Source organism: Tachyglossus aculeatus, chromosome 19 (genome assembly GCF_015852505.1).
Source record: "Tachyglossus aculeatus isolate mTacAcu1 chromosome 19, mTacAcu1.pri, whole genome shotgun sequence".
In the NCBI taxonomy this organism is placed as follows: domain Eukaryota; kingdom Metazoa; phylum Chordata; class Mammalia; order Monotremata; family Tachyglossidae; genus Tachyglossus; species Tachyglossus aculeatus.
In genome coordinates this window covers 8,766,375-8,779,963 of record NC_052084.1, presented here as the reverse complement: position 1 = coordinate 8,779,963, position 13,589 = coordinate 8,766,375, and the positions used below count along the sequence as shown (strand labels likewise).

Genomic DNA, 13,589 nt, shown 5'->3' with positions numbered 1-13,589 from the left:
GCACCTTGACGGCAGGGGCCAGGTTTACTTGACTCTATTATACTCCCCCAAGGGTGCCACAACCCAGAAATCAGGAACAGTGGCTGTCATAGCCTTCCCAACATTTTGAAAATAGTGAATGCCTTATGCTGCCACTCCTTCCTCACCTTCCCGGCTGGAAAAGAGAAGCTGTTGGGAGTCCCGTTAGTGTGGGTTGGGTGGGATGGGGAAGGGAACTTGGCCCTTTCCTCAGTGGCAGGTTCCCGAGGCCTGGTGTTAGAGGACTGGCTAAAACTGCACGCTGCTGCCACTCTTCCTAGACCCCCTCCATCTATTAACCCAGGAGCCCAGATGAAAAATAGCTCTGGATTCAGCAAATAGCAGCTCTAGCTGCATCTCGTGGGCAGAGACCGCATCTACCGACTCTGTTGGATTGTACTCTCGCAAGCATTTAATACCGTGCTGTGCACACAGTAAGTGCTCAATAGATACTAGTGATTGATTGCACAAAGAGCAGCCTAACCGTGGGCCCAGTTTGAAACCGGTTATTGGTCACCTACACAGATACTGATCAACAACAGTACTGGACCTATCTTTGGTTTCTGTGTTTTAAAAAGGATGCAGAGAAACTAGGGAGGGTCCAATTAATCGATACTATTTACTGAGCGCTGCGTGCAGAGCGCTTCACCCTTGCCACCAACCTCTTGATCACACCCTCCAACCCAGTTGTAGACTTCCTCCCCCTTCACATCAGGGCAGACTACTGTTCTCCCCATCTTCAAAGCTTTTCAAAAATCACATCTCCTCCAGGGAGCCTTCCCTGCCTTATTTCTCTTCTCCACAGCCTATTGCCACCCCCTGCTACTTCAGCGCTTTGTTTTGGACACCTAGGCATCCACAACTCCAACCACCCTCTTGCCCTTCAGAACACACTCAATACTGTGATTTATTTTAGTGCCTGTCTCCCCTACTAGGTTCTGAAAATCACTGAGGATAGGGAAAGTGACTATTAATTCTACTGTACTCTCCCACATGCTTAGCACAATGCTCTGCACACAATCAGCACAAAAGAAATACTACAGATAGATTTATTATCATTGAAATAACATACACAATCCCTGCCCTGCAGGAGTTTACAGGCTAACAGGGTAGGTGGATACAAAATTATTTATAGTGTGAGAAACAAGAGAATGAAAAAACAGGCAAGTGAATAAGTGCTTAAATAGTAGAGTACTTAAATCAATATGTGCATTAATAAGTGCTCTGAGTGACTGTGAGTGCCATGAGCACAGAGGTGGTAATTGGGAAGATGTGTCTAGGGGAGAAGAAAATTAATCTCTTTCTCTGTATCTTTCCGTGCCTCTTTGTCAATCTGTCAATCAGTCCTATTTATTTAGCACCCGTGCTTGGGAGGGTACTCTTTCTCCCTGTTTTTCTCTCAGGCTACATATTTTCCGATTTCTGATTTGGAGTGATTTTCTTTTGATGTAGTTTACATTTTAAAGGTTGACTATGAACCTCATTTTCTCCTTTCTTACCTTGTTTTTCACAGCTCTACTCCTGGGCATATTACTTTTTGGTCCTCACTAATGTCTGCCATACCTCTCAATTTATTCTCTTCTGGGAACATCATTAGTCTGCTTTATCCTCCTCTTAGAAAGACATAAACAGAAATATGTCCAATAGAGTACGTTTAAGGCCATGTATATCATATATTACTATGACTGGATTTAATTTCAAGCCCTGCAGAATTTTGTATCTACCAATATTTCCATTTACCTTTTTTATGATCAAAAGCACAAGATCCAAGTCCTACTGACAGAACTCATTTCCAAGCCAACTGAATTGATTTAGCAAGTACAATTTCACTGCATCGTACATTTCATTCCTCACATTTACTAAATACTGGATGTTGACACTGAATTGGTGCTAAAATGTAAATCGACCTCATTCATTCTTTGTAATTCTATCAAAGAAGCTCTCAAGAGTACCTGACATCATTCTGTTTTCAAAAACCTCTGAGCCTAATTACTGCTTCTGATTCAATTGTCTTCTTGTCATTCCCACAAATGCCCTGTTCTCAGATTTCCACTGGGTATTCCTGTTCCAAATACTTGTTCTGTTTTCTTCTGAGCCAAAATGAACACAGGTTGAATCTGCAACAGACAAGTATTTTGATTCTTTTTTTCTAAATTTCTGCTTTGCTCCAGGATCTCTTGGGAAAAAACCTTTGGTGGCAAACCAACATTTGTGGGAACTTTCACATGCAGGCAAAGGGAATGTTTTAACTGGCAAGTGCTATTGTTCCATTGAACTTGCTCCTTAAGAGCACTGTACTGGAAAACTGAGCAACTAAAAAGCAGCTGGTTAATCTAGGTGGTGAAAACAACAAGTGGTTAATGTACCAAAGTAACTGTCTGCTACAGCCCAAAATCAGTATTCTGCTATGGCCCCCTTCTACAGCAAATGGGTCCTGCATATATTTAAAAAAGCAAACAAATTAAAAAAAAACCCTAAACTTTCGCTTGCACTTTGCAAAGTTTCCACCCCTGCCCGCCTGGTCTCTTACCTTGTTTTTCACAGCTCTACTCCTGGGCATAGAGAAGGGGAGAAAGCCCCTTCTTTCCTCTCCCCCTCGTCCCCCTCTCCATCCCCCCGCCTTACCGCCTTCCCCTCCCCACAGCACCTGTATATATGTATATATGGTTGTACATATTTATTACTCTGTATATTTATTTATTTATTTATTTTACTTGTACATTTCTATCCTACTTATTTTATTTTGTTGGTATGTTTGGTTCTGTTCTCTGTCTCCCCCTTTTAGACTGTGAGCCCACTATCGGGTAGGGACTGTCTCTATGTGATGCCAATTTGTACTTCCCAAGCGCTTAGTACAGTGCTCTGCACATAGTAAGCGCTCAATAAATACGATTGATTGATTGATTGTCGCCCCTTGGGCATAAACGCATCTGGCAGTGTCAGGGGAGCGTGAGAGGCATTACCCAAATGAGTACAGTTAGTTCGCTCCTCAACATGAGTTTTCTGCCCTGAAATCCCAGGGCTGAGAGTCTTCTGTTGTTGTTGAAGGTAGAGTCCATCACCACCACTCCACACCAGAGCCCGCTCAATCAATTAAAGGTATTTATTGAGCGCTTATTATGTGCAGAGCACTGTACTAAGCACTTGGGAGAGTATAACACAACAGAATCAGCAGATATGTTTCCTGCCCATGATGAGTTTACAGTCTAGAGGGGGAGATGATCTTGTTGTTAGCTGGGTTGGTCAGTGGGTCCTGAACAGGTGACAAACTTCTCGGCTCCCCTGTTAGTTCTCTATCTGGGCTACTTCTGCGGACTTGGGTTCACTCCTTAAATCTTTTCCTCCTTTCAGCACATAAAAGAGGGGCAGGAGGAAACTGGAGGCGTTAACCCTACAGGTGTGAAAGCAAGCAACAGCGTCAACACATGACTGGGTAAAAATAGCCTCAAAATTTAACGGTCCATTAAGAGGAATGGATAAGTTTACACCTCCCTGATTCCATTATTTGGGTTTCTGCATTGCAATAGCTTTTTACCACCATTTCTTCTGATTCTCAGTTTGAGCTGGCTTGCTCTTTGGATACAGAATGCATGACCCTGGATGAATAAGAAACAGAAGAAGTTTTGCTACGTTTTCTTTTCAAAGAGAGATGGAGAAGCTGGAAAAGACTTGAACTAGGCACATTCCTCCAACTCCTCCAGAGGCTTGTACATAATCGTCGCCTCCAATTCCTGTCTTCCAACATCCTCCCTGACCAATGACTTCCTCCTTGCCAAATCTAACGGGATCTTTCGTAATCCCCCTTAACCTCTGTGCTACAGAATGAGCACTTAAACGCCATAAAAAAGAATCTCTCTTCCAATTAACCTTGTATTTCCTCAGACATATGGCACTTTACCTTGCAAGGAGATTGTTTGCACAGGGAATGACAATGAATGCTATTAAACATGGCATTGCCCATCTTGGTTTCTGTTGTATCAACAGAAGTTAAGTTCCAAAAGTGCTGAGATATTAAACAATGACTAAAACAAGGCAATAAATAATTCAGTAAATGCATTTAATAAATATTTCAGGGCTGGATGAGGCCCTGGTTAATGCATGCTAATATCTTCATAAGTGAAATTACTGGGAGTATTTGTCCCCCATTTGCTTTACATGTGTACGGTTTTTAAAATTCAGTATTATTACACAAGGAGGCATAAAAGCAACTCATAAAATGTCAGTAGTAAATTTGAATCAAGTACTTTGGAGATGTTTTCCTAAACGAACATAAAGAATAATCAGGGTCATATCAATCAAATATATGTGTTTCTTAAAGTTGATAGATATGGATTTGCCAAAGCTGAATTTATGGCCCTCTGCCCCTAGAGATGAGAGTCAAAATGAACGTCGTAAATGAAACTAGGATACAAATCAAACTGATCTTGGTAGATATATACCTGTTCTTGGTGGACATTCAACCTTACCACTACGATATTTGAGAATTCAGATGTGAATCCTAAGGATGAGGTTCAAATGTGTGGCCAAAGATTTGAGGTCAACCGTGTCATCCGGGGTTCAATATTCATGTGGCAAAACTCAGACCTCCATACTCACCGATGACATGAATGTTCCTCTTCTTCCCATTTTACACAGGGAAACAGAGAGGCTGGAAAGTCCAGAGCTCAGAATGTGGCATGCTTCACCTCAGAGTCCTGAATTCAACAGATGAATTAAAAAATAATAATTAAGGACTCAAGAATGGGAAGTTAAATTCTTCAAACTCTCGCTTTGGGGATTAGGAAGATTGTGGGGCTACCATATTGTGGTAGTAGCATTTATTGAGCTCCTACTAAGTGTCGTGCTCTGTATTAGGTGCTTGGGAAATGCAGAATAAAAGAAGTTCTCTGCCTACAGGGAGTTTACACTCTCCTTCACTACTGGAGATAGGACCTGCTTCCTGGTTATTCTACCTCATCAGCGACCTTAGCTAATGGGCAGATCTGTTTATTTATTTGCTATCTATCTTCTTACTTTTGGTTTTATATTTGGGCCTATTTTTTTTTTTTTTTTACAATTTTCCTTACTGTATTTTTGACCATTTGAGTCTGCCAGTTTTCCTCATTGAATTACAAGTTTCTTAAGGGCAGAGACCATGTATTTCACTTTGTATGTTCACAAGCACATAGTGCACTAGTAAGGTGCCCTGCTTATAGTAGACACTCCCAAAATGCTGTTAATGATAAATCTCTACCTTGTATACTTTCCCAGCGCTTACAGTACTCTGCACATATTCATTCATTCAATTGTATTTTTTGAGAGCTTACTATGTGCAAAGCACTGTACTAAGCACTTGGGAGAGTACAATATAACAATAAACAGTAAGCACATACTAAATAATCTCACTACTATAATGATGAAGCATGACTCAAAGACAGCCTGATGAAACTATGTGAAAACAGCACATTACTATGGGAAAAGTGAAAACAAAAACTTATACATTTTTCTTCCCAGGTAATAAAATAACCTTGGCATTGACTACTGTAGCTTGCATTGTTGTCCTTTGAGTAGCCAGCTTTTATCCTCAAAATCTCTGTAGAGGAAATGGAACTATTGAACTGCAGAATCGCTTTCATCTCGAGGTAGAGTGAAGCTTTCTCTAGATATGTTGGTCTGGCCTATTTATTCATTTATAATGTGTTGTCAGTGCATCTTATCTTTACAGGAATAGAGTCTTCAAGATGCATTACACCTGTAATTAATCCATTTGTATTTTCTACAGCTGAAAATATTTTCCAAGAGAACCAACCATGAATTTTTTTATCACTTTCTGTATTAACTGATGGGTGTGAAATAGTTACAGATCTTTTGGGCATCTGCCCCTCCACCTGTCTTCTCTGCCTCTCTCCCCTCATCTTGGCTCTGATTTCTTCAGTGGTTTTGTCACTTCCTGCCGCTTGTTCGATCTCTCCCCACCACTCATCCCTCCCCCCTCACATGAAAAAGAAGAAGAACCCTGTGAACATTCTCAGGAACGTCACTCTTGTACCTCTTGGGAATTCGATCTTCCTGAAGCATCTGTACATGGAGACCAAACCCTTAATAATAATTGTGATGTTTGTATAGCACTTTCTAATGGGTCAAGCATGGGGGCAGATATAAAATAATCAGATCACATACAGTCCCTAGCACACATAGGACTCGCAGTCTATAGAGGAGGAAACAGAGGCATAGAGAAATTAAGTGACTTGTCCAAGGTCACACAGCTGGCTAGTGGTGGAGCTGAGATTAGAAACTGGGTATGCTGATTCCCAGTCAATCAATCAATCGTATTTATTGAGCGCTTACTGTGTGCTGAGCACTGTACTAAGCGCTTGGGAAGTACAAATCGGCAACGTACAGAGACAGTCCCTACCTGACAGCGGGCTCACAGTCTAGCCTGTGCTCTTTTCACTAGGCCATGCTTCTCCCAAAGATGTTTCTTGTAGTTCCTCCTGCTAGAGGATTGTTCATCCTTTGGGTAAATTGAATGCATTGTACTTCGGCTGGTTGGTATTTTTTAATTAGAAATTTCACTGCCTGCTGTATCTTGGTATTTGTTAAGCGCTTACTATGTGCCAAGCACTGTTCTAAGCACTGGGATAGATACAAGTTGCCCCACTTGGGGCTCACAGGCTTGATCCCCATTTTACAGATGAGGTAACTGAGGCACAGAGAAGTGAAGTGACTTGCCCAAAGTCACACAGCTGTCAAGTGTCAGAGCCTGAATTAGAACCCACAACCTCTGACTCCCAAGCCTGTGCTCTTTCCAGCATGCCACGCTGCTTCCGAAGGACAGAGCTCTGTCTTAGAAATATCTTTGCCAGCGTGAGGGCTGAGGCCTGGACGTGAATTCCATCCTCTGAAATATTAAGACTTTGGGGTCTAACTCTAGAACCTTGACAGAAGAGATCTCTCTTCATCTTGTCCACCTCTGACAGCCATGCTAACACTCACACCACTGCCCCACAATGTGAAAGCCAAGGGTTGCTAGATGCCTCGGATCAGGAGGAGGCAAGCAGTGTATCAAGAAGGGAATTAGCCAGTCTGGGGAAGCACAAGGCTGATTAGAACTGGGGGTGTGGGAGAGAAAGGAGGGAAGATTTGGAAAGGGGCTTATTTACAAAGACACAAAATCGGCCAAAATAATAGAGATGGGGAGTGAAATAGGAAAATGTAAATATTAGAATGGAATATCAGGCCCTCCCTGCCAGGAAGCCCTGAAGGTTTGGTCTTTCTGAATGCCACCGATTTGAGACTGTAAGCTACTCTACCCTGTAAACTAGTCTAGACCGTAAGCTTATTATGGGCAGGGAATGTGTCTGCTAATTCTGTTGTACTCTCCCAAGCATACTCTTCCAAGCACTTACTACAGTGCTCTGCACAAAATAAGCACTCCAATAAGTGGTTGATTGATTCTCCCAGGGCTTTGTTATGTGTAAAGTATTCACCCATCTACCAAATATCCTTTTTTATGGTAATTGATAAGTGCCTACTATGTGCCAGGCACTGTCCGAAGTACTGGGATAGATACAAGCTAATCAGATTGGACACATTTCATGTTCCACATGGGGCTCATACTCTTAAAACTCATTTTACAGATGAGAGAAATGAGGCACAGAGAAGTTGGGTGACTTTCCCAAGCTCAAACAGCAGAAAAGTGGCAGACCGTGGATTAGAACCCAGCTCCTTCAGATTCCCAGGGCCATGTTCTATCCACTAAGCAACCCTGCTCCTCAAAATGTCAGGATCTGGTATCAGGATCTTTGTATCCTGAAATGAAAACTGCACCTTCCATTATGTGCTGTCTGAAACTGCTTAGTATCCTCTGGCATGGTGCGGCAGAACTATTCAGAAGGGACCACTCCACCCCAGAAGTTGCTGCATTTCAGGAGTGGACTAAGAAACCCCACTTCACTTATTATCTTCAGATTACCTATCCAGCCTTTGGTCTTTACAAAAGTTGCCTCTAAGGATTATGTATTCAGCAGGAGAGACTTTAATAGCAAGCATTGTATTAGAAGGAAGTAGCATCCTGGAATGATGTAACATTTTCAGAATGGGCGGAGGCTGGGCTACTCTGTCCTCTGTCATCAGCCGGGGGCAGGTGCTTCTGGGAATATGGCCATGAGTATGTTTCCTGGGCAGATGCTCAGACGGCTTTTCTTTGGGAGTCCATAGAGAAAGTCACCCAAGATGGTGCCTGCTGCCAAATATTGTATAAGAAAAAGTCTTAATTACATTTTTATAATCCTTGACAATATTAGAAATATTGGATTACAAGGAATCTTCATGTAGGATCGCTCCAAAACTCTCTCAGAAAAACAGTAGCAAACTCTTTCATGAGAACTGTGCAGAGGAAATTCCACAGGTCCCTTGTTAACCTGCCTTACTATTTCCCAGTGCTTTCCATCAGGAAATTCTCTCTAACGAATATCCTAACTTCTTCTTGCCCAATCTCTCCTGTTACGTCCTCCATGGAAACCAAAACAGCTACTCATCTTCCATAGGAAAAGTGCTAGCTGTGGTCTTTGCTCACCCAGGAGGTCAAAAAGGACTGGCAGATAACATGATCTGCTCAAGACTAGGGACAAATTCAAGCAGAGCTGGAACTCAGAAGCTCATCCCCTTCTGCCATGTTGCTATTGACCCCTACTCGAGCCCCCAGAATAGTAAGGATGGGTACCTAGGCTCTGCCCACCCCCAGGCAACAACATCCCCACCTTCCAACCTCCTGCAATAGATCCCTGGACCACCATCACAATTCCTATACATTCATTAAGCTGTTTTAACGACAGCATGACTTGAACTACATCTCTAAGACTTCCACCATCGTGTCTCACAAGAAAACAAGATGGAATCGGAAGCTTGCATAGCCTGATATAAATTAGATAATATATGAAAGTTTCAGAGATATCTTACTGTGAAGTGTAATTGCTATGCTATTTGTGTGATCATGACTTGCATTCTCTTCCTACATATCACTGCTAATCATAAAAAAGCCTTCAGAGACTTTTTTTATCATGTCAGGACTAGAACTGTCCCATTTTACCTACTGTCCTGAAAAATCCTTTGAGGGTGGCAAAAAGTCCCCCTTATCGATTCCACAAATCCACTCACACATCACCTAGCTTTCCCTCCTACCTCAAAAAACCTTTCAAAAATGAAAGCAGGATACATTACTCATCCTCTGCCTCAAAGTTCCGGCCTTCAACCTCTGTAAACACTTCAATTTTGAGAGGATAATCCCAGACTGCAGGCTCAGGTGCTTTCCCCCGGTACAAGCAGTAGAGATTTCCAGGGCAGTATTGGCAAACTTAATTGCTGGCAGCCTGTTGGCTACCAGGAACAAGGTTTTACCTCTAATGTTCCGGGAAGGGTATAAGCTTCATCCATACACCTAAGTCAATCACTCCAAGCCCACAGTTAAGACACAGGAGTTCCACCAGAGCAACATTATTTAAATGATCTCATTTGTATTATTATGATTACAATTATACTATATTAATATATAATTAAAATAGAATAAGTACTAGGAAAAATACAAGATAATGTCAGACACAGTCCCTGTCCGATACGGGATTCTCAATCAAAAGAGAACAGGAACTGAAACCCCATTTTACAGTTGAGGAAACGGAGCACAAAGCAGTTTAGTGACTTGCCCAATGTCATACAGCAGGCAAGTGGCAGGGCCAGGATTAGAGTCCAGGTCCTCTAGTTCTTTACACTAGAACATGCTGCTTCTCCAAGAATTGGCTATTTCATCCTAACACGTCAACCAATAAATCAAACATATTTATCGAACGCTTTACTCTGTGTAGAACACCGAGCCAAGTGCTTGGAAAATTCAACAGCATTAGCAGTCACAATCCCTGACTTTAAAGAGGTGACCTTGTAGTAGATTGGCACTACTCAATGCTATGTCCGTGTTCTTCCTCCCGCCACACTATTTGTAAATGATTTCTGCCTCTCCTATTAGACTGTAAACTCCTTGAGGTCAGAAAACATGAGTCTTGCTTTTTTTGTACCCTTCCAAGCACTTAGTACAATGCTTAGTACTCAGTAAGTGCTCAATAAATGTCACTGATGGATTAGTTGGGTTTAGAAAGTCAGAAAATGAGCTTTTCTTTTCATTGACTGTAAAGCCCCTGAGAAGCGGAATGACCTAGTGAAAAGAGATTGGGCCTCGGTGTCAGAGGATCTGAGTTCTAATCCCTGATCCACCTCTTTTCTGCTGTGTGACCGTGGGCAAGTCACTCCACTTCTCTGTGCCTCAGTTACCTCATTTGTATGGGGATTAAGCCCTAGGTGGGACAAGGACTGAGTCCACTGGATTATCTTGTATCTACCCCAGTGCTTAGTACAGTGTCTGGCACATAGTAAGCACTTAAATACCGTTATAAAAATGTACATACTACAGTGCAAGAGCCGTGGTGAGGACAAATTACTTTAGGGATAGGATAGCTTCCCTTGCTCTTCACATGATCCCATGACCTCCATAAAACATAGACAATCCTTTACTTTTCACGGGAAATGCTGTCAACCTTGTACTCTCAAGAGTGTGAATCGCTTCACTTTATATAGGAATTATGAGTTTACGAGAGTTTTGAGAGGCTTAGAAGTCAGGAAGGCTAAAGCTTTGGCACTATTTTGGGCTTCATTTCATTCATTGCAAAGCATGAAAGGAGAGTGCTGTGTCAGTGTGTGTCTTGTTCTTTTCCATTTCGCTCTCCACTCTAGGGGAAGAAGTGTGGCCTAATGAACAGAGGACAGGACTTGGAGTCAAGAGACCTGAGTTCTAATCGCGGCTGCTCTGTTTGCCTGCTGTGACACTTTGGGCAAATCATCATCATCATCATCATCAATCGTAATTATTGAGCGCTTACTGTGTGCAGAGCACTGTACTAAATGCTTGGGAAGTACAAATTGGCAACATATAGAGACAGTCCCTACCCAACAGTGGGCTCACATCATTTAACTTCTCAGCCTCAATTTCCTCATCTGTAAGATGTGGATTTAAATACCTGTTCTCCTTCTCTGCTTAGATTGTGAGCCTGTTTGAATTGTATCTACCCTAGCACAGTACTTGGCACACAGTTAGCACTTAGATATCATAATTATTATAATTGGACCTCATTTCCTCATCTGAAAAAGGGAGATCTGGAAGGGACAATGCCTGTCCACCCGCCCTCTCAGGCTGCGATCTCTGTGTCGGGCAGGAACTGATCTGCTTATACTGTAGCACCCTCAGTGCTTAGTACATAGTAAGAGCTTAACAAATACCATTATAACTATATAAACCGTATTATATTATTATAATGATATTTAAGCTCTTATAATTATTGTTATTATGACTGTTGTCATCGTAAAGGCTAACTCCCCGTTCTCTAGAAGGAAAAGTCCCAGAAGGCGGCATCCTAACTCTAAAGTGAAGGGACCCAGGGGGTGAGTAGAGTGGTCAGTCAAAAATATTGGACAATCCAATGCCAACCTTCTCCCATACCCAATTTAGGACTACTAGTCACTGGGCTCAAATAAGGACAGTAGTTTTTACTACCCATCTGGCGCTGCCTCAGACAGGATGTGGGGCTCGCTTGGAAACCCAGCCTAGCCGAGAGGAACTTAGACCCATTTCAAGTGAGTCACTTTGCGGGTACGGTACTGGTGGTTGGGGAAGTTGTGGGAATAACGTGACTGGGTTTGATTGAGTTCTGTGGTTTCGATTTACTAATGTCCCTAAAACCTTACGATGCGCTCTAAAGATCAGCAATAATACGTGTGTACACAGACTCAGACGCTTTTTCTAAGAAGCTAGCACCGGGATATATCAAAGCGCTAACAATGATAACACTAGTAACAGTAGTAATTATAATTTAAAAGTGAGATGACTGAACAAGTAATTGACTGATGTGGATTAAACCCACATGCACGATAATGTTTCTGAGATTCTACATCGATATTTTTTAATCAATCAATCAATCGTATTTATTGAGCACTTACTGTGTGCAGAGCACTGTACTAAGCGCTTGGGAAGTACAAGTTGGCAACACATAGAGACAGTCCCTACCCAACAGTGGGCTCACAGTCTAAAAGGGGGAGACAGAGAACAAAACCAAACATACTAACAAAATAAAATAGAATAGATATGTACAAGTAAAATAAATAGAGTAATAAATCTGTACAAACATATATACATATATACAGGTGCTGTGGGGAAGGGAAGGAGGTAAGATGGGGGGATGGAGAGGGGGATGAGGGGGATAAAATAAATAAATAGAGTAATAAATCTGAACAAACATATATACATATATACAGGTGCTGTTCAGTCCCTGTCCTACATGGCACACTCAGTCTAGGAGAGAAGAACAGGTTTTTAATCCCCATTTTACAGATGAGAAAACTGAGGCAGAAATAAATTAAGTGACTTGCCCCAGGTTACACTGCAGTTAACTGGCAGAACCGACATCCACAAAGAGAATTCTTCACTGCATGAACCATTTGGTCTGACCCGATGATGACACTTATTTGATTTTCATGTAATTATATTTCATAATAATTCCCTGACTGTGCCTCTTCATCTCTCAGGAAAGAGTAAATCCTTTAAAGATGAGCCGAGCCATGCCCACCGGCGTTTTTCCCTTGCCTCCCTCCTCCCACCCCAAGCCGGTGAACCCTTCAAATCACTGAGCTTCAGAGTGGAGTTGTTGATTTGGTTTTTTTCTTAGGAGCTCAGAGATCAACTCAGGTCTCCAGAGAGGCATTAGCATCCTGCAAGAGGCCTTGGGCAGGATCGGAGCCTCCAGAAGCCTCCCGCTGAAAAGCAGCCCACGCCACTGCTTCTGCTGTTTTTGCAGCAGCAGTGCAGAGCATTAACGGGGCGAAGAGGGGACGGGGAGAGATGATGAATCGTTGGCTCTGATGGGACCTCAAAGTCAAATTCCAGGCTTCATCTCCTATCCATCAGCCCTGATTACTAGCTCCTACTGACAGAGAGGCTCCCCCAGAAGCTGGAGGAAAAGCCATAGCTCGGTGAGAATCTCTGTTTGATTCAAGCCCTCCTCCTCTCCTGCTGAGTGCAAGCTTGGCTTCAGGGAGATGATCCTTTTTATATTGTTCTCTGCTAAGTAGTAAGTCTGAAAACTCTTCTCTCCCCCACCCTTTCTTCCATCCCACCTTGTCCTTCTGATCATTAAATACTGATTAGAAGCAGCGTGGCCCAGAACACAGACCTGGGTTCTGATCCTGTTTCCACCTCTTGTCCTTGAGTAAGTCACTTAGCTTCTCTGTGCCTCAGTTACCCCATCCGAAAAATGGGGATTAAGACTGTGAGCCCCTTATGAGACATGGACTGTGTCCAACCTGATTAGCTTCTATCTCCCCTAGCACATAGCACAGTGCATGTTGCGTAGTAAGTGCTTAATAATTAAGTGGGAAGGCAGTGATATAAAGAGGTTGGTGACTCGGTGCCCTGGAGGCACAGCCCAACAGTGCTCAAGACTGCTGAATGCCAGTGTGATAATAATAATGGCATTTATTAAGCGCTTACTATGTGC

General features: G+C 42.5%; 1 long non-coding RNA gene across 1 annotated transcript in view; it reads right to left on the bottom strand.

Annotated features, from left to right (window-relative positions):
• Positions 1-4,495: 4,495 nt before the first annotated feature.
• LOC119940588 overlaps positions 4,496-13,589 on the bottom strand; it is a 50,827-nt gene continuing 41,733 nt past the window's right edge. The window contains exon 3 of the long non-coding RNA XR_005455026.1: positions 4,496-4,712. This is a non-coding gene — a long non-coding RNA (uncharacterized LOC119940588). The remainder of the gene's footprint in view (positions 4,713-13,589) is intronic.